The sequence below is a fragment of the Sceloporus occidentalis genome, unplaced genomic scaffold (genome assembly GCF_023333645.1).
Source record: "Sceloporus occidentalis isolate IW3139 unplaced genomic scaffold, rSceOcc1.0.p SCAF_4, whole genome shotgun sequence".
Taxonomy (NCBI): Eukaryota; Metazoa; Chordata; class Lepidosauria; order Squamata; family Phrynosomatidae; genus Sceloporus; species Sceloporus occidentalis.
The window spans coordinates 54,430,679-54,451,639 of record NW_028316984.1 but is presented as its reverse complement, the minus strand read 5'-3'; positions in this window follow the sequence as shown (position 1 = coordinate 54,451,639).

The following is a 20,961-nucleotide window of genomic DNA, read 5'->3' as shown; positions in this document are numbered from 1 at the left end:
GAGCTTTACCTGTTGGGGCAAAATATGAGTGTCCCCAGCCATCACTCTCCATCATGGTTTCAGTTTCAAAATTCAACAAAATAGAACCAGAGTCCTAGAAGCTTACCGCACTGGGCTTCAGGGGCGTTCTCAGAATGGAACGAAAGGGAACGGAACAAGTGGGGGATGGATTTTACCGCATACATCAGTCCCTCACTTGTTCCATTCCCCCTCTCTTCCGTTCCCATTCTGTTCCAGAAGGGAACGGTTTTTGAGAACTGTTCTGAACAGTTCTCAAAAATTGCCTCCTCTGGAACGGATTAAGAATGGAAGAGAGGGGGAACGGAACGGAACGAGTGAAGGACTGGTGTGTGCGGTAAAATCCACCCCCCAGTTATTCCACACTCGTTCCTGCTCCTTCCGTTCCATTCTAAGGCCGGACCGAGGAGGAACAGTGCAGTAAACTCCCTACTCATCATAGCTGGAATATCTGTGAACCAGTCTGCATTGAATTCCCTAACCCTTTCAAATTAAACATTTTGTATGCTCAGGCCACTCAGGGCCTGTACAGACTGGAGGAAAGGGGCAGACAGAGGCTGCCCCTTTCTCCCCTGGATTGTGGCTGTGCCAACCAAACGGCGCGACGATACACCTGAAAAAGGAGCCACGAAACGTGGCTCCTTTCTTCGCCACTGCTGAAGTGGCATTACTGCCCTACAGTGGCATGGTGACGTCCCTTGTGCACCACACCATTTGGATGTGGCGCACAAGGCACGTTATTGTCACACATGCTGTCTGAATGGGCATGCACCAAGATTGCACCCATACACCACAGTAGGACTTGGGAGCGTGCAGATGCTCTTCTCTCCTGAGCCCTACTTTTGGCCCCAGGCCAGCACATAGCACCAGTCTAAACCAGGCCTTAGTTGAGAGCATCAAGAAAACACTGAGAAGCAGGACTGGGACTGGGTGACATTGCCGGTAGGGTAACTATATTTTCGGAAATGATGGGATTAATGTATGTATGTGCAATTTATGTTTTATTCCATTTACTTTCAGAGAGTCCCCATGCATTCTGAAATTGCTCTTGGTTTGCGGCAAAAGTCATTTTGCAAAGGAGTAGTATTCAATTAAAACATGCTGAATATAGCCCACTATTGTGTCCAGTTGTGAAAATATACCATTTCCTCCTCCTTGGCCACTCTACAATCCTCCAAAGTAATGAAATGTTTTCTTTCTGCTAAGTGTAACATCTTTTTAGCATGTCTTTGAAAATGGGGCAATTCTGCCTGGATGGTAAATTGATTGATGTTGCTTGAGTAAAATGGTATGATGTAGCAAAAATATACTCTTCCTTCATTCCTTATAGTATTTCACAGGTGAAAGAAGGGACACACTTGTGTTCTTGCAGTGTTCTTATTCTCACACTAATATGTCTGTTTCAGTACACATGTGGACACTAATTGTTTGTTTTGACTATATATATTTTAAAAGCATATAGGAATTAGAAGGCTTCAGTTTTATTTATTTTTAAAATAATTTTAATTGATTAAAAATATCCATAACATAAAATATACAAATCACAAAATAAATTGTGCAATGACATATACAAATTAGGCAATACAAATAACACTTAAGTCTCCTTAGAAGGTTCAATAGTCTGTTATATTTACATTAATTTTTATCCATTAATACATAATTATGCTTTAAATTTCTATTTGTCATTTAAATTCATGTTATAATAAAGTATACTATCTTGTTTTCTTAACAGAAAAGAAGGGTAATACTCTGTCTGATTGTAAATTACATTCCTTATCAACTCCATATCTGACCTTTATTTTTAAGTTACCAGATAAAATTGGTTATTTTCCTTTCAGCTGTAATGAATTTTATTAGTGGTATCCAGCATTTTTTCCTATTGTCCCAGTCTTTTTCTCTAATCAAGCAGGTTAGTTTATCCATTTCCAAATATGCCATCAATTTCAACATCCAGTCATTCCATGTCAAATAATTTCTTCCTTTCCATTGTGAGGTAAAAACTATCTGTGCCGCCGAAATCATGTAAAACAAAAGTACACCAAATTTATCTTCTAAATGTGCATCTGAAATCATATTTAATAAGTAACATTTTGGTTCTAACTTAAATTGACATCCTAATATTATTTGAATTTTTTCATGAATTTGATTCCAATATTTTTTTAGCAAAATCACAATTCCACCACATGTGAAGAAAAGATCTCGGAGCTTTCTCACATCTCCAACATACCAGATTGTTGTTTTTATAAATGTTTGCCATTTTTGTGGCTGTAAGATACCACTGGCTTTGCATTTTATAATAACTGTCTTTGAGTTCCACACATATAGTATGTTTTAGTCTATGTACCCATGCTTTTCCCCACTGTTCTAGGGCTAAAGACTCTTTTAAGTCTTAAGCCCACTTAACCATTGAAGGCTTCAGTTTTATAATAGATTGGGCTGAATGTGAGAGAACAGCTGCATTTCAGTAAAATTCTGCCAGATAAGATTTCTTGTGCAGGCTGACAGTTTTGGGAAGGAAGAAGAAGAAAAACATTACAACCCCCTTAATTATTTTTCAGTGCCTCTTTAAAACATTTAGGACCTGTTAAAACGTACTTGTTTCATCATCTGTTTGCTGATTTTAACAAAGGACCAGCTTAGTGAAATTCTTCATCTTACTACTGATTGCTGTGTTTATATTTTATTCTTATCATTGTTCTAATGAATTCTGTACACTGTCTTGAAATCCGGTAATCAAAGATGATATATAAAACGTTTTTTAAAAAAATAAAAGAATAAAATTAACTGAGCTAGTACATACAATCTGGCACCTCAGGTGTGGCAGAGAATATCAAACTATTCATTATTTGAGAAGTACTTCTCAAAACTTTATAATTTTCTCCTTAATGAGAGAACAAAAATTTGAGATTTAAATCATTTAAATGTGAAGAAACCCCTAAAGTGGAAGGGTTGTCTTTTCAAGAAAAAGGGCTTTTAATGCTAAGCTTTTCAAAGTCTGTCACGGCATGTACATTGTAGATTATTAATGCATTATTAACGCAGTTTGACACCACCAACTATCATGGTTCAGTGCTATGGAGTTCTGGGATTTGTAGTTTTGTGAGATATTTAGCCTTCTGTTTTGGAGATCTCTGGTGCCACAGCTGCAAATGATAGGATTCCATAAGATGGAGCCATGACAGTTAAAGCAGTGTCAAACTGCATTAATTCTCCAGTGTGGCAGTACCCTATTTGCATTCCAGGTTATTCTATCATGTTTCTAGTACCTCTCCTTCTCTTTCTGACATCCTTAAGGATTATGCTAGGAGGCAGGGACAACACGATTTCCTTCATGTTGGGGACAGCTGTTCCTATCTGCTGGTGGAGATGAGGAAGAATTGTTCATTTATAATGCCAACAAATGTTACAAAGTAGAAAAATTCAGATTCTGAACTCCAGCTTTTTTTGGAAATTGTGAGGGACTAAAATGGATAATAGTTTAAAAGGGATAGCTTTAAAGGTTACTAATAAATAGAATGAATGAAGGAATGAATGAAAAAGTTAGAGGACTAGAAATGGCTGTTTCTATTCTGTGAGCATTTTGCATGTGTTCATTCACAAATCCATTTCATCCTGTTCTGTATCAATTCATTTTTTAAAAAAATAAATAAATACATTTTTTCTAAAGAAGTATTGTTTTTGAGTATCATCTTTCCAGAACACACACATTTTCATAATATTTTTTTACAGATTTCAGTAAGCTATTTAAAACCTAATGTACACATTGGTTGGCCTGAAAATGATGAGATTGCTACAAAGTATGGCCTGAATGATATCCTTGAACTCCCAGGTGGAATCTATATTCTTTAAGTTATCAATCTAACAAAAAATGTAGAAGAGAATAAGCAATTTCTGAGAGAGAGAGAAAGGGAGGGGGAGAGAGAGATAGAATACTCTCTTCCCAACGTTTCTGTTATAAGAACTTGGAATACATTATATTGTGTAGGAACCTCTTTATGCTGCATTGTTCTACATGTGAGTGCCATATCCACTCAGTGTTGCTTTCTACTTCTGTCACCCTCATCACTCATGAGACAATGCAAATCTACTCTAACTGGTGTCCCAACAGCATGTATTCATATCTAGAGCTTGCCTACTTATGCTTAAGTCAGACACCCAAGAGGCAGGGAAGGAATTGACAAAATAGGCAGATGCTTGCTGTAGAGGTTCCAGGATGTTAAGAGAATTTCAACACTGTGATTGTTTTGCCAGGGAAAATACATGTTACTTGTCATCAAGGTGTTCAGGAAGAGATGAGCATGATCTTACAAGTTGAGTACAAGAACTGTAATCAAGAGTTACATCATTTTATGAGACAAGACCAGGAGGAATACCGCAACAGAAATGTGCATAATTAGAACAGTGCTGAGAGAGACTGAGAGAGACATAATGGATAGAGACCTTAACAGTGCTGGAAATCTGTCTGAAGCACGCAGTCCCCATTGACCTGTACTTAGACACCAGACATTATCGTGGTTAATGGAATCAGAAGATTCCCCTCTAGATGCATCTAAAAGGGACGTTCTGTGCTCAGGCCATGCTGAAGAATAAGATTATCTTGGACTGAACCTATCATTAGACAGATGATTGGGAAGATATAGAATAATAGATTCATAGAATTATAAAGTTGGAAGGGACCCAACCATCAACCACAGCAGGAATCCACAACTAAATTATCCCTGAGAGATGGCTATTAAACCTCTCTTTGAAACCTTCTGAGGTAGTCCATTCCACTATCAATCAGCTTTCATAAAGCTCTTCCTAATTTTTAATCAGAATTTCCTTTCTTGTAATTTGAATCTCTTGGTTCAAGTTTTGGAGAAGTAGAAAACAAGCTTGCTCCATCTTCCACATGAAAGCCTTACAGTCTGTTATTTGAAGATGGCTATCATTTAACCTTTCAATCTTCTCTCGTGTAGGATGAACATACCCAACACCCTCATGAAGGAGAGCAAATTGTTGAGTTCTTTAAATAATAATAATAATAATAATTTGAAAAACCTGCAAAAATACCAGCATGCCAGCTTTTTATGATTTACCTTAGGCACTATGACCTAAATAGTTTAGTCAAGGTTTGAGTGTGGGATGATCCTTGTGGAGTATTCCCAGATCCTTTGGCATAGTCATTACACCTAAACTAAATATTTCAGGGTGATCACTTCTGGGGAGACTAAACTCACTGTGAATGAGCATTATAACCAGAATCCTGTTGGTTAATCAGGCTGATTCCTGGTTATATCAGTGAAAGGAGTTTTTCAGGCATTGCAGAAGGGACATGCAGTGTCTCCTCACTCCACTCCACTCCCCTCCTGGCCTCTAATATGCTGCCTAGGATACCTTGGATGTCCTTATATACCTGGGAAAGAAGAAGGAGCTTCCACCCTTGTCCTGCAAATCATGGGCCGTTGCAGGGGAAAGGAGCAGCCTTCTCACCTTGGACCACCAGAGTAACTCAGTTGGCAAAGATATATGTTCTGCCAGCAGCCCTATTGTATTCTGGCTTATAAATACTATAATTATTTATTTTATAAATTTGCCCTAGTTCAGAGTTCTTGAGAAATAGTTGGTTTCTTCTCTACCTGTTCCAACTTTAATCTTGTTGCAGCTGGTGAGCAGAAGAAAAGAACTATCATGCTGTGGAGATGATGTCATGGTAAGCACACCTAGAAATGGCAACAATAACGGGGCCTAAAGTTTCTTCCATTGATTTACCAGGACTTTTTTTGCACAAACATAATTCCCATTGTTCAAACGGGAGAGCGGTTTGGTTCTAAAAGTGGGCTGCTCTGTCTTCTCTCAAGAAAATCTGGCAGGTAATGTTAACAGTTTGGTTTCTTCCTTGGCTGCCCTAATCTTTGCATGTTTTCGGCTCCACTTCAGCTGACTCCGTGTGTGTTCAGGGGTCCACCCATGCAGAGAGATGCAAGATTAAGGCCCTCTAATTATCTTAGGTAAAGTGCTTTGATTCATTTACCCAAATTGCCTTCCAGAAATGTTAGAGCATTTAGAGTATTATTTAATAAGGTATTAATTGACTTTTGCACATTTATTTTAAATGTCAAAGCCAACAATGTAGGTCAGCGGGAAAAATATATGGGGGTGGGGGAGAAAGGGACTCATATGCCATGCATGTGTTTCTGTTCTGTTGGTTTGGGCTGTTTTCTGTTTTGCAGACGTCCTTCCATTTTGGAGTCAGGAGAAATTAAAAAAAGACAGGATGTATTTCAGCAACTGGGGAGAGACAGAGGGACAATGGTACATGGAGAGAACTTAGATTTTGTTACTAAAAGCATCAAAATTCTGTATCTCTCCTCATTGTGTATGTGTGTGTGTGTGTGTGTGTGTGTGTGTATGTGTTGCACACACAGAGACACAGACACACTCATATTATTGTAAAGTTGGAAGGGACTGCAAGGGCCAGCTAGTCCAAATCTTTGCAATGATTTGGTTTAAAGCCTCCAAAGAAAGACAGCGTATTACTATCACTATTGAATAGATCTTACCACCAAGAAAAGCTTCTAATATTTATGATTATTTTCTTCTCTTGTAATTTGAATCCATTTGTTTGTGTCTTTATCTCTGGAGCAGCTGAAAACAAGCTCACTAAATCTTTTAAAACTAAAAGTAGAAAGAACGAGAAAGGGGAAAGAGTGGTGGAAAGAGGTTAAAAAATATATAAGATAGGAATGTGGGCTAGGCAAATGCATTTATATAAGCCAACCATGGCTGAGATCCTATTTGGGGAATATTAACCTGGTTCCCCAGAGGGAGCAAACTGACAATGACTTACTTTCAGATATTTCTACCTGGAATCTGATTTTTGCTTTTATTGGCATGATTTATATGTTACAAAAGAGCCAGCATGGTTTGCGTACTGGACTATACTGGTTTGAGAACGGGACTATGACTCTGGAGACCAGGATTTGATTCCTAGCTTGGCCATGAAATCACTGTATGACTGTGAGCAAGTCACATGCTCTCAGCCTCAGGGGAAGGCAATGGCAAACCTCCTCTGAACAAATCTTGCCCAGAAAATCCCATGATGGGTTCCCTTTAGGATTGCTATAAGTTGGGAATGCAAAAAACAACAAAACCTAAATTCATCTCAAGGGCTGACATCACAAAAAGTTCTTTAGCTGAACTCTGCCTACTTCAACTGCCCTGGCTCAATGCTAGGGAATTCTGGAAACTAGTTTTGTGAGACATTTAGCTACTCTGTCATAGAGTTCTAGTGCCACAATAAACTACAATTCCCAGGATTCCCTAGCACTGAGCCAGGGCAATTAAAGCGATCTCAGACTGAACTATTTCTGCGGTGTGTTTTGGACCTTTTCCCCCCAATCTCCGGGTGGCTAGGATGGGATATGACTTCTCTCTGTATCTCTCAGGACCACCTTAAACACCGCTTTAAAAAAACATCTTGAGTGAGATGTAGACATGTGTAGAAGCCAGTGGGCTTTGAAAGCTTTCATGATATATTTATGGCTTTTATGGCATTGCCACATTATATGTTTTTTATTTGGTTATATAATCACCATGGAGGCATTTTTGAGCATGTTCAGTGAAACATTCTGCCAGCATACATATGAATAGGTCCCACAATGGATGGGAAGGGGGAAAGATGGCCAGGCAATGTGCAAGAGGAGTTTTCTTTGTGTACTCCCAGATATATCCACAGTCAATGGCCAATTGGATCAGAAGATGGAGTTGCACCTAGCACCATCTAGCTACCATTGTACAGCTGGGTGAAGCTGTTGCACATTTCTTTATACAGTGTTGGAAGAAGTACTTATGCTGGTGTAAACCTCTTCAGGAGAGCCAGAATGGTGTAATGGTTTTGGCAGCGGACTGTGGAGATGGTGACATTCAACATACCCAAAACATAGTTATTGATCAACTTAATATAGTTTTAGATCTAAAGAGATACTAGATATTTGGGCTAGAGAAATTTTTCATTGGCTGATTTGTACAGAAGTCTATATTCTACTCATTTCTAATGAAATTTATGTAAAATTCAGTGCTTTCACATAAACATTTATATAATATGTTGCTTTCCATTTGCTGGTTTCCATTTCTTTTATATTATAATTAGTGCTAGCAATATAGCAAGAGTGGTTGGGGCACTCATAGTGATGTTTCATATATGGACATCATATGTAATTGTATAAACTGCTGTACTGTGACAGAGAGTAAGTGGTGTATAGACTGCAGTAGTGAAAATTGTCTAATAATTTGTTTCATACAAAAGTGCTTTTTGTTTTTTTGAAACTTTCAGGTTGCCTCATAGAGTTACTTTAACAATAATAACACACACACACACACACACGAGAGATTATGGACTAGTCAACCCTGGCTAGAGAAATTACACCATATCTTTCTTCTTTATATGGATGAAACTTGATGTAATCCACCTTGATCCCAAAATTGCCTAAGTAGAGGGGCAGGAATCAAATTATATTTACCACCTGTTTGTATAAGCCAATATATACAGTATATTTTGTTATACAAAGGTGCGTTACAGACCACCTGTTTGGGGCGGCCTGTAGGTGCTCCTTTTCCTGGCGGATCGGGGAATCAGCTGCCAGAACGGCAGCCTCCGAGGCCCCGATCCACTGCTTTCCAGGCTGTGGGGAAGTGGCAAATGGCCGCTTCCCCATGACCTGGAAAGGGGTATCCTTGGGGCTTCATGCCCCAAGGACACCCTACGGCAGCGGGGAGGAGGAGAAAGGGGCCGCTCAGCCCCTTTCTCCTTTGCGTCGCTGGTGCAGCCATGTAAAGGCTGCGCCAGCGACGCAAACCGTGGAAGGAGCTCCGTTTCAGAGCTCCTTCGTGCGCTGTGGAAAGGGCGCTCTATGCGCCCTCCCATGGCGCAAAGACGTCACGTCTGCACCGCCCTGTTTGGAGGCGGCGCATTCGTGACGTCGTAATGGCACCCCCCCGTGTGGAACGGGCGCCGCCATTTTGTACATCCTAGGGACGTATTGGGGTTAGGTGTGTGTGTAAGGCACGCACTTTGCCTAACCCTAGTACGTCCCCAGGACGTACTTTACGCCTGTTTGTAATGGGCCAAAGTCAACTTTGCAAAATAACATTTTAAAAAAAGTCAAAATGGGGTACTGAAGCATCCCATATAAATTTCCTAACTCCAGTATTAATTTTCTGGAAGCAAATACTGTTAACCTCTCCCAAACTACTTTATTTCAGTATAGCCACCTATCCAGAGTTTTTTTTTAAAAAATCCAGACAGCTGTCCAGACAATGTTCAGCTTAATCATCTGAGTAATATCTTGGAAGAACCAATATACTTAAATATTTAATAGCTGCTGCACACCGATGCCAGTTGGCAAAGAAACCTAGTGAGGTATAAGTCCCAACAGTCAACACCTCATATTTGGATCAATTCATAATATAACAAGAAAGAACCCTAAAATTATGAATTAATTTTATAAACGCTGATAAAAAAGAACCTGCTAAAATAACATAATAATATAATACAGATTTATTTATATCCCGCCCAATCACTTGGAATCCAGGTGGGTTACAACAATAGAGGAGTACAATATAATACAACACAGTTCAAACAACCCCAAAGGAATACATTACAAATAAATAAAGGTTATAATTAATCCCTTCCCTCCCCAGGACAACTCCACTCAACTAATATTAAATAAATTAAAACAAAATACAAACATATCATAATACCAAAATAAAAATGAAGCAAGTAAAATAAAAATAAAATAAAAAAGAATTTACAAATAAACAACATACAATCAGCACACAAAACTGTCTTACATTAATTTCTTCCATATTAACTCAAGTTTGTTCCCCAGTTTAACATATTTTGTAGTCAGAATAAAACATGCAACTGCCTACTAATACTGAAGACTGTTGAAGATTTATTGGGACAAGACAGATGACATGGATATGTGTTATGTGGCAAAGGCAATCTTTTTAGAAGTATAGGATGAAGTAAAACATGAGGTCCAGAAGATGCGTGATGGTCCTCTGGAAAACCACCAAAAAGCTTCCTTCTGTTTTCCAAGGGCATCTTTTAAACAGTTATTTAAAAATCTATAAGGACCAGGTATATGATGTTTCCCACAAACAACAACAATGGTTAGAATGTTCAGGATTCTACAAATGCTCCCAGATACAAGCCCATACTCTCTGAAAGGAAACTGAATTTTAAGCCACACAGTTCTAGACTCCTTGTTTCATTTCCCTGATTCAATCTGTTTAATGATAATACAGCTCATTTTAGGAATGGTTGAGTCCACTGTGCACTTAGTCAAGACATTGCCTTGAAAAGGAAAGTAGCTGATGTTGGGTGTGTGCAAATTGGGTGGCAATAAAAATCAGGCCTCACATTTTCATCCTGTATACAAAAGAGATAATAACAACTAACCTGACATTTTGCTTTTGCTTCTGTAGAGTAGGTCTTTTAATATGAGTACTACTTCTTAGCATTTAAAGGAACTTTGACAGCTGAGTAATCCCTTCATCATTTAAGTATAACAAGATTTTACTATTAAGTATGTGGGCTGGAAATGGAGTGCTTTTTTCATTCACACTATAAACAGTTATGCTGGGTTTGTAATCCCGCTGTCAGATTGTTCACTGTTTGATATTAATCAGTAGGTTTATGAAAGGTGCAATAGACCACAGAAAGGAACAGTGAAGAAGTTATAAATGGGGCCTCCATAAAACAAGAGGCTGCTGCTGTAATCTTCAGATGCTTATTCTGGATCACTTCCACTCATTCCAGTGATTTTTTTAACTTCTCTTTTTCTCCTGGAGCTGGTCTCCAGTGCACTGTCCCCACTTTCTAACATCATTTTGAGGCTGTGCCCTTGAGGAGGAGTTCAGAGGCAACCGCTGTGGCTTGGCCTGTTTACAGTTGGATTATAAACTATGACTCATTTACTCACATTCTTGGCCAGTCCACTTCTGCTCCATTAACTGCCACTCCTATTTTCAAGCAAACAACCTAACCAGGTAGGAATATGACTGACTGGAAAAGAATCTCTGTAAACTTGGGGAAAAAAATACTTTGAGGACCTCCTAGTGCAGAGTTTCTGTTAGCCCCTGAGCGAAGACAGAAACCCACACATAGTAGCAGTAGTAGGGGACAAATTTGTATAAAACAGTTTCTCAGGGCATGTCTATACATTTTAAATACTCCTCATTCTGGTCAAATAGAATGTGATCCAGCCACACATGATTTGCAGGAGTTCGGGCTCTCTCCCCCCCCCCCCCCCCCGAAAAACTCCTTAAATTCCACAGGAAAAGGCTTTGTAGTTTTTACTCGAGTATCCAATGAAATCTACAGAAATGTCCATTATCGAACATGCTTCACATTTGGATGGCTGCACATTTTTGAAAGAGGGAGGGGGAATAGATGCAAATAGAAACAAATTTGCACAGGAAAGTGAAGACCATCAACCGTCAATGTAAATATGCAAAAATGCACACCAACTCACATAATACAATTAGATGTAGGCTAGCCCCCACAGATCCTGCAGCTGTAGTGGCAATGAAGTTGAGTTGGTTTCCAGGGCTGAAACAATAAGGGCTATGTCCCAGAATCATGAACTGAAGATGCCATTTAGGTATTCGCCTGTGAAATGTTGTACTGGAAACAAGGCTGGCCTTATCTTAAGTAGGATAAAGATGCAGGGTTATTTCTCTGAATAGCTTTGGGGTGACAATTGTTCTTGAATGGCACTGTATGAGACCCCAGAGATTTGCTGCCAATCAGAGTTGACAATACTGGTATGAAATGGCAATGATAATTAAATATATAATGCAGTGGACCATACAAATATTTGCAAACTAAGTATTAAGTACAGTTGTGGGTGTAATTTGCTTATCTCAATGAAACTTCTCAACTGGTATCTGATATGCATTAGAGTGGGGGATGAAGAAGGCAGGCAGGCACAAACTGAAGCAGTGGATAGGACAAAAGAAAGAAAAATAAAGGTTAAAAACCCTCTTGTCTCGTATTGCAAGGATTAAGTCCATGGCTTTGGTGTATTAGTGGTCTAACTGAGCACAGTCTCTCCTCCCACCCCACACACACATTTCAATTTAGAATTCAAGTTGGCAAGTCAGATCTGGTCAAATCAGACTGGATCAGTCAATACTGAGGATGTTCCAATCTGGACCTTGAATCTAAATTGAGATTCAGTGAACTGGATAATTAACCCTTTCTCATTGAATTTCACTGAAGACCCAAAATAGCTGTGTATCCCCCCCCCCTTTTTTTTAAAATGATATGTCTACATAAATTAAGAAACATGGTAGACCCTGAGGAATCTACCCAGTTTCAAAGAGGTAACTCCACCCAACTCCCCCTGCTAGGCACCTGTAAAATTTTCAGTTTTTCAAATCAAAACCAAACCCAAGAACAATAGTCTTTGAAAACTGTTATTAATTGTCACTGAGTGTCCCTGATAACAATAACATTTGTGAAAATGCTGAATGCTGTGAAGAAAAATAAATAATATTGTATTGCTTATTTACAATTTGCTAATAAACAAGTGATTTCTTACCCTTTTTGTCTTAAAATTGGCACAAACTATCCTCAAAATAATCTATTATAAACTGCCATGTTTCAGATCAACCCATTAATCCATCAGGAGGATGTGTCATATACTCTGCTGTCCAGTTTCCAGTTGCAATGCACAATGTGACCCATTTAATCCAGCTTTAAATATCTAAACTTCAGGCTGGCCTTTGGATTTTTTCAAACTCAAGAACCAAACTGTTGAGGATGGATCAAGCTTGTTTTCTGCTGCTCCAGAGAATAGGACATGGAACAATGGATGCAAGCTACAGGAAAAGAGATTCCATCTAAACATTAGGAGGAACTTCCTGACAGTAAGACCTGTTTGTCAGTGAAACACATTCCCTTGGAGAATGGTGGTCCCCTTCTTTGGAGGTTTATAAATAGAGGCTGGATGACCATCTGTTGGGGTGCTTTGACTGTGAGTTCATGCATGACAGGGGGTCGGACTGGATGGCCCTTGGGGTCTCTTCCAACTCTGTGATTGGGAATATATGGGAAAAATAAAAACTAGAACATGGAATTCAATTCTAAGAAAGCAAATCTTAAAAATTCATGTTCCCTTCATAGAGATGTGAAAATGTCTCTATTAATTTTATTGCACTTTTCAGAATCACACATCATATTCTTCCTATCATCATTACATATTGGCTTGTGAGCCTGCTGTTTTAGTCTTGCATGAAAATTCCTGCTGATTTCAGTCTGTACTTCTCCCAATACAGGGAGGTTTAATGCATTTTTCTTAATGTAGGCATTTTTGTTCATTTCCTCCTTTGAGGAATGGTCAACTGTTCCAGGGGCCATTTCTCATCCCCCTGTACACCTTACAGGCTACATCATTTTACCAAAATGAAACCAGAGGTGATATGGTATCACTTCTAGTTTCACTTTTGTCTCATTAGGTCAATTTGGTTTTTGCAGAAGGACATATCCTCAGAATATGGATTAATGGATTGGAGGGAAACTTGACAATGTATGGGATCAATTTTCCCCACCCGTTCTGCACAGGATGCTTGTACAGTGGACCCTGTTATCCACTAGGGTTTGGTTCCAGGAACCCCCGTGAATAACCAAATTCATGTATGCTCAAGTCCCATTAAATACAATGGCATAGCAAAATGGTGTCTCTTATATAAAATGGAAAAATCAAGGTTTGATACTTGAAATATATACTTTGTTTGAATATTTTCAAGCTGTGTATGCTTGAATCCATGTATAAAAAAATCCATGTATAAGGAGGGCCAACTATACACAGGAGACATAGCATATCCTTCTCTTAAAAAAATAATAATCCCATCTTAAAGAATTGGGGGTAAACATAGGAATCTTTCTTAAAGGAATCATGGCAATCTCTCCAAAAGGTAACCAGTTTACTAGGGACATACAAAAGACAGATTGTATGCAGTTATATATTACTGTACTTTTGCATCTTATCGCACAAATGAGGTGCAATTTAATATTACATATGGTTTTCATTTAGTTTTTGAATGGACTTCATTTAATTCTTACCATGAAGAACTTTCTACAAATGAGTGCAACAACTAATATTTTGTTACTTAGAATAAAAGATCAAAGTTTTTCAACAAACATGTGTGATCCACTTTGAGAAAGTATTTCCTTTTTATTTCCAGATTTTCTTTAAAGATCCAAGCAAACCAGACTGAAGAAAATCCACTGTATCCTCAGCTGGCTTTTCTGTTGATGTACAGAAACATGACAGACAGCACCCAAGTTGGTAAAGAAGCAAGACAAAATAGAAAGTAGGCATTATCCAGACATTAGAGCATTATCTTAAGTGGTGAAGATGGCCAAGGGCCAGATGAGTCCACAGTAGGGCAACTGAAGCTGTATTGCATCTAGGAGTGTTGGAAATTATTTACGACATCCCTTACTGATGCTTAACTTTGTACTGCCACTGTGGTTGTGTCCCTAAGCTAGGAAATGTTTGGATCTGGCACAATGTTTCTCTGGCCTTGCCCCTATTGTACCTTTTCCTCCTTTCCAGCAGATCTTAGCCCGAAAAGCAGTTCTGCTGGCAGGTTACTCTATTTGCAGTTCTCTGAGATAAACCAGCACAGGACAGTTTTGTTGGTGGAAGATCATTTCTGCTGCTGGAAGAGGACAATGCTTATTACTAAGACATTTAACACATGGCACACCTTTGAGGTGAGGTTGCTTTGTTAATCAGGCTTACATCCTTATAGTTTGAATTCCATGGAATTTAGGGTGGAACTACACTGGCTGCTCCTGCCCTGAATTCCTGGACACTCTGCAGAGGCTGTCTACACAGTGTCCTACTGTGCCATCTCCCACTGTCTCTACTGGCATTGGTCAGTCCTGCTGAGGCCAAAAATGAGGCACCCAGCATCGATCACATGTCTGGGCACTCTTTGTGACCTTAGAGCAGCAATGGGTGACAAGGCAAAACACTATTAAAAACAAACAGCTGCCCGCCATTACTGTAGAGTGCTCTGGATTTTCTGGGATGATCTGGAGCAAATGGTGATTTTTTTTTTTTTAATACTTTAATGCAATGGTTTGGATTGGCTGCAGAACTGCCCTTCCCACATGAAGACAGTCCACAACTGAATTTGGCTTTTGGCCCTGTGACATGAAGACAGCATGATGTGAGGGCAAGGAAAAACTGTTTCATTTGCCCATGTAGACATGCCCTTAAGATGATCATTTGAAATGTGCCACACTGATTTCAATAGGTGTACCCTAAATCTGATTATGAAAAGATATTATAGTTGTTGTATGTGACATTTCATACCAGTGCATGGGAATTTGTGGTTCTTCAGATATGCTTAGATCCCAGTTTCAACCAGCCCTATCCAGCTTGGCAAACAGGGAAGAATGATAGATTAGTAGTTAATCAATATCTGGAGGACTACTAACAAGTATGCTTTCTTAGCCCCTGGGTCCTTTCACACTACATAATTCTAGTGCTATGTTTCCAATTTTAACTGTCACAGCTGTATCCTAAGCAATCCTGAGGGTAATAGTCTGGCTAGGGAAAGGCAATTTTCAGTACCTCTCCCTAAACTGCAAATCCCAAGATACAACAGTACATTGCTATGGCAGTTAAAGGGGAGTCAGAATACTATAATTTTGTAATATGAAAGGGCCCAGGGTTCTCATAGAAATAAGTAGGAGAGTAGCCCAGGTAGAGGGAGAAGAAAAGTAAGCTGCAAAATGGGGTACGTGGATTGGGGCATGTGGATTGCACTGGATTGCACACACTCACATAGATGTTTATCACACTGTGCTCTTAAAGAGCTACTATTCCAGTGTGACTCCTCTAGCAGCCTCCTGTTGCATGCTGGGATTGGCAGTTTTAAGGAGGGGTACTTCTCTGCCTGAGAATTCTAAATACCCCTCCTTAAAACTGCCAATCCCAGCATGCAACAGGAGGCAGCTAGAGGAGTCACACTGGAATAGTACCTCTTTAAGAGCATAGTGTGATAAACATCATAGAATGTCATGTATTCTGTGCATTGGCAATTAAAAATGAAGAGCTTCAGTGAGATGAAGTTTGACATATTTTCCCATTCCTATCCCACCAGCATCTGGCTGGTCACTGTGTAAAGAGAATGCTGGGTTTGGTCAACTTTTGGCCTGATTCAGCAGGGCTTGTCTTCTGTTCCGAGGTGATATACTTCCCTTTCTTCTGAAGTAAGGATTGTAGCACCTCAGAAGCTCACTTCTGAAACAACTGGCCTTTGAAATATCCTCGAGAACAAATGTCCTTAGGCAATATGTTGCTGGAGTCTCACAATCCATTATATTGTCGCTTCAACAGAACAAGTTTGAAAAACACTTTGAAAAACTCCGACACGTTTTGTAAAAGCTGCAAAAGAATCATAATATTTTTTTTGTGTGACTGACTGACTGACTGTATGAAATGTCTTCATGTAGCCCAAACACAGATAGCAACGATTTGTCCCGAGGCATTATTATCCTTATTAACAACGCCTGGCAGCTTGCCAGCCAATTAGCAGTCCCCATTCCCAGAGCCTTTTCAGAGCCTTCAAACCCCCTCCCTCCCCTTGTAGCTCCTTATTAATTTGATACCATTGCTGAGCAAATAGTTCACAGCATATAATTTCACCAAATGACTGTTTCCCCTCATCTTTAGGCTTGCTATTTCTGTCAATCAGCATTTTGCTGACTCTGCTTGGGAGTTTAATTTGATTTTTCTGGTTCTGACCTGAAGAAGTCGGTGGCTCAGATTCAATTTGTTGTCTAGCTGTGTAGTTGCATGAATCAACCAATGTCCACCCTGTATCTCGACTGGACTGTAACACACAGACACACACAAACATACACAGAATGAGAGAGGAGGGAAAATAAATAAATAAATAAATATGAAACAGCCAAGATCCCAAACCCTCTAAACAATGATTGTTTCAGAACAAGTCTGAAAAACAGCCTATTATGAAAATGGGATGAAAAATGGGAGGTTGTTTTAATTTGGGTGAGGTTTCCCTTCCCCCAACAATCATGACTGCAGATGTAGAGTTCTGTAATCAATAATACTTATTGATTGGCAATAGAGTTTAAATTAAATTTTCTCCTGTAACATTCAGTGTAATTATTCTGCTGTATATGGAGGCAGTTGTGCTGTGGGTAACAGAACTTCTTGTCTCTGCCTCTGAGTTAAAAAGTAAAATGTCTAGCTGTGGTTTAAATCCCTTCTTCTCTCAAGGGCTCAGGATTGAAAACAACAGGTAATTTCCATGTTTTTGGTGGGGAGGAGAATTTATGGGGAGGGGGAAGAATTCATTCTTTAAAGTACAGATTATTTGAGTATCTCTGAGTCTCAAAACTTCCGTTATTTTCTTCTGAAAACCAGCACGCTTTAAGACATAAATGGTAGAAAACAAGGACATCATAAAATAGGAGCTGGCACCTCAAACTAATTATTGACTTTCAGAAATGAATTATTAATTCCACACAGCATCCAAATGCACAGTGACTTCTAGATTTGGCTGGCAGTACAGAATCGCAACGTCCAGAGGAGGAAGTATTGTAGCAGAATTTTTAGCTTTGGTATGTCTTTAAACAGTAGTAAAAATGAATGCTTCGGGGTTATGGAAACACACTGTGGAAGCTCAAAAAGAATGAGCTGTCTGTCTGTTAGTTTCTTCTCCCTCTCTTTCTCTCTCACACACATACACACAATGAAACCTTCATCTCTGTGATACTCATACACATTTTACATAGGGTACTCATTTTACATGGGGATAGATCACCAACATAGCGATGAAATATTTGAGAGCAGTGTTACCCTAGAGAATTTTTTTATTCAAAGAATAAAGTTTAGGTGATTAACTTCCCCCCAGTGATTCACAAGACAGCATGCATGTAAGTTTCTTCCTATGTTATCATCTCAGGACAAAGATGTCATCTGATCTTTTCTCACCCTCACCCCAAAATATTCATTTGGTCTGAGAAATGTGTGTTTTCTCTATTCAAGATCTTACTTGGGCTCCCTTTAAAATACAATTCTACTCCCCAACCTCTTTGTGAAATGGTGTTAAATTTTCACAGTTTCAGGGCCTTGTCATTTAATAGTTTCACTATTCACTAGTTCAAAAAGATAGACACTTTTTCTATTTACTGCAATATTTTTTATTTTTCTCATTTTCTATGGCATCCAGGTGATATGTATGGTTCATACTCCACATATTTTAACCCTGCAGCACCCCTGTTGGCTAGGCTAAGAAAGTAGGTAGGCTGAGAGAAAGTGAATGGTCTAAGGGGAAGTTGAAACTATGGCTGTGTCTGCATTGCAGAATTAATACAGTTTGACACCACTTTAACTGCCATGGCTCCATGCTATGGAATTCTGGGACCTGTCATTTTGTGAAACATTTAACATTTTCTGTCAGAGTGCTTTGGTGCCTTAACAAACTCCAGATCGCAGGATTTCATAGGATGGAGCCATGACAGTGAAAGCGGTGTCAAACTGCATTGACTGTGAAATGTGGCAGCAGCCAAAGACCCACTAGTCCTACTCTGATGACTGATTGATTGATTTATAGCCTGCTCTTCTCCCCAGAACACCTCACAATATAAATTAAAATATACCAGGCATTCCGACTGAATTCTTCCATTGAAAAAACTGGGGTAAAACTATTAACCACTAGGCTGCACTTCTTTCATAAAGGGCTGATGAGATTCTGAAGTGTTATCAAGTCATCTTCAGTTGCTGGTGGTGGGAAATTCAGAGTCAATAAAACAAGGTTGGAAAGATCTGCCACACAGACATTTTGCACAGGTCTGACCCAAGACATTTGATCTGAGGGAAGGGAACAGACGCCTCCACCTTTACACTTAAAAATGCCATCCACACTGGCAGTTAAATCTTACTTCAGCTCTAGTGAGAAAACAGCATCCACCATCACAACCTGGGGGCAGCTAGCTTGCATGGAGAATGCAATGCAGGTCATATGGCAGTTCATTTTCTCTTAAAGTGTCTTGGCACTGCTTTCCACATCTGCACCTGAGGCAATCATCTCACTCTGTTGAATTTCAGGGCCGGCCCCATGCTTGCAGGCAGTATATCTTGCAAAGCAGAGGTCTCTAACATTGATTTATTGATTTGATTTATTGATTTGATTTGATTTATGATGTGCAGTTATGAAGGCAGAATTAGATATGGAACCACTCAGCTTGAATATAAATTGGCAGTTTCATAACCTCTGGAAATGTAAACCTTGTTAGGCTTTATTTTCCAGAACACCCATTCTGGCATCTCATAGAAAGAGTAGTGAAGAGAAATCACCACTTTTTTATTATTATTTTGATCACTGGTTCCTTTACTAATTTGCAAAGTGTTGAAGATTTGTGTGTTTGTATGTGTGGGCTCTGAAAAGGTCATTGTACCATCTTGCCAGCTCCTATTACATCATCTTCTAGTCTGATCACACAGTTGAATTTGTGGTATCACATTAAATTTCACTACAGCAAACTGTGATATCATTAAGGCCAGAGATTTCTTTCTATTTTCTGAGGCAGAAGGTAAAGCTGAAGTATTTGAGAGAAAACTCTTCTTCACACATGTTATCTGAAAAGGCAGTTGTGAGGAAAGATGGCAAATGATTGACCAGTTGGTTACAGCTCTATAAGACAGGTATTTTATTTCTTTAACTCTTCAGTCAGTGTGAATTCTTCCATCGTGATAGTTTCACTTGCTGGAAATGTCAGTGCACTGACATCTATTTTTGAGTTCTTTAAGGTTAAATATATGGATATATATCAATGGTTGGGTATATTTATTCAGAGGTTAGAATGTACACTGAAATGTTGAGTAGTGTAGAATTTATTTTAGGAGGAAACATAAACACGAAGAAACCATAATCTTGGTGTAATGTAGGAATCTAATTAAGACTAATGAGGCAACATTAAATTTAATGTATGATGCATTTTATAAGCCTTACCATTAGAGCTGCAGCAAGCTGTTCGTCTAAGCAGCAAACTTTACTGAATAAGCCCCTAAAGGCATTCTTAAACAACTCGGGCTCAGGACGCTGTTTGGCCCTTGTGTCAGCTAGATTTGCTGAATGGGAAAGAGGAATTGTGCCAAAACCTGTGCTTCTTCTTGGTGGCATCTAAGCCCAAATTCATTTATTATTAGAGATGCATGGTTGCATTCTTACAGCATGGCACTCTCATGGAATGGGCAGACCATGCGGGAAGTTTCAGTCTCTCGGAAGACAATGGCAATGACTTGAGCATTTCCTCCTTGCCTGCTTACTTCATCTGATTCACTCTCTTATTTAAACATTACCATAGGGACAGCCATACGGCTCTGATAATCCATGAACCAGCTCTTCCTTAATCAGGATAGGAAAAATGAGCTTTCCTGTCTATTAGAGAGGACAAGATGGGTGCCTCAAACTCAAATGGTGGTGGAAAGTAGGGATGAGGGTTAAGAAGGCAGAGCTCTGCCTCTCATCCCCTAAACTAATGTACTGCCTTAAGGTGAGGTGGAAGCCTTTGTCCTCTTTCCAATGCTGAAGAAAGTTTCAGCTATCAGTCTGATCAGCTTCTGTTTGTGAAATGGAAGAGAGGTTGCATTTTGTTCCTCTTCCCATTAGAAAAGTAAGAGGGAAGAAAAATTTGTTAGCATCCTGTGGGTACAAAAACCAACAGGTGCTTAAGGCCTGATTCCAGATCAATATATTTGTGTTTCAAAACAACAGATATCTACACGATTGTGGATTCTTTGTCAAGACAAGGAGATCATAAATAACACAAGTCAAACCCTTTTGAGGTTTTTTTTTATTTTATTGTTTACAAAAGGTAAAACACAGTTACATCACCATTCTACT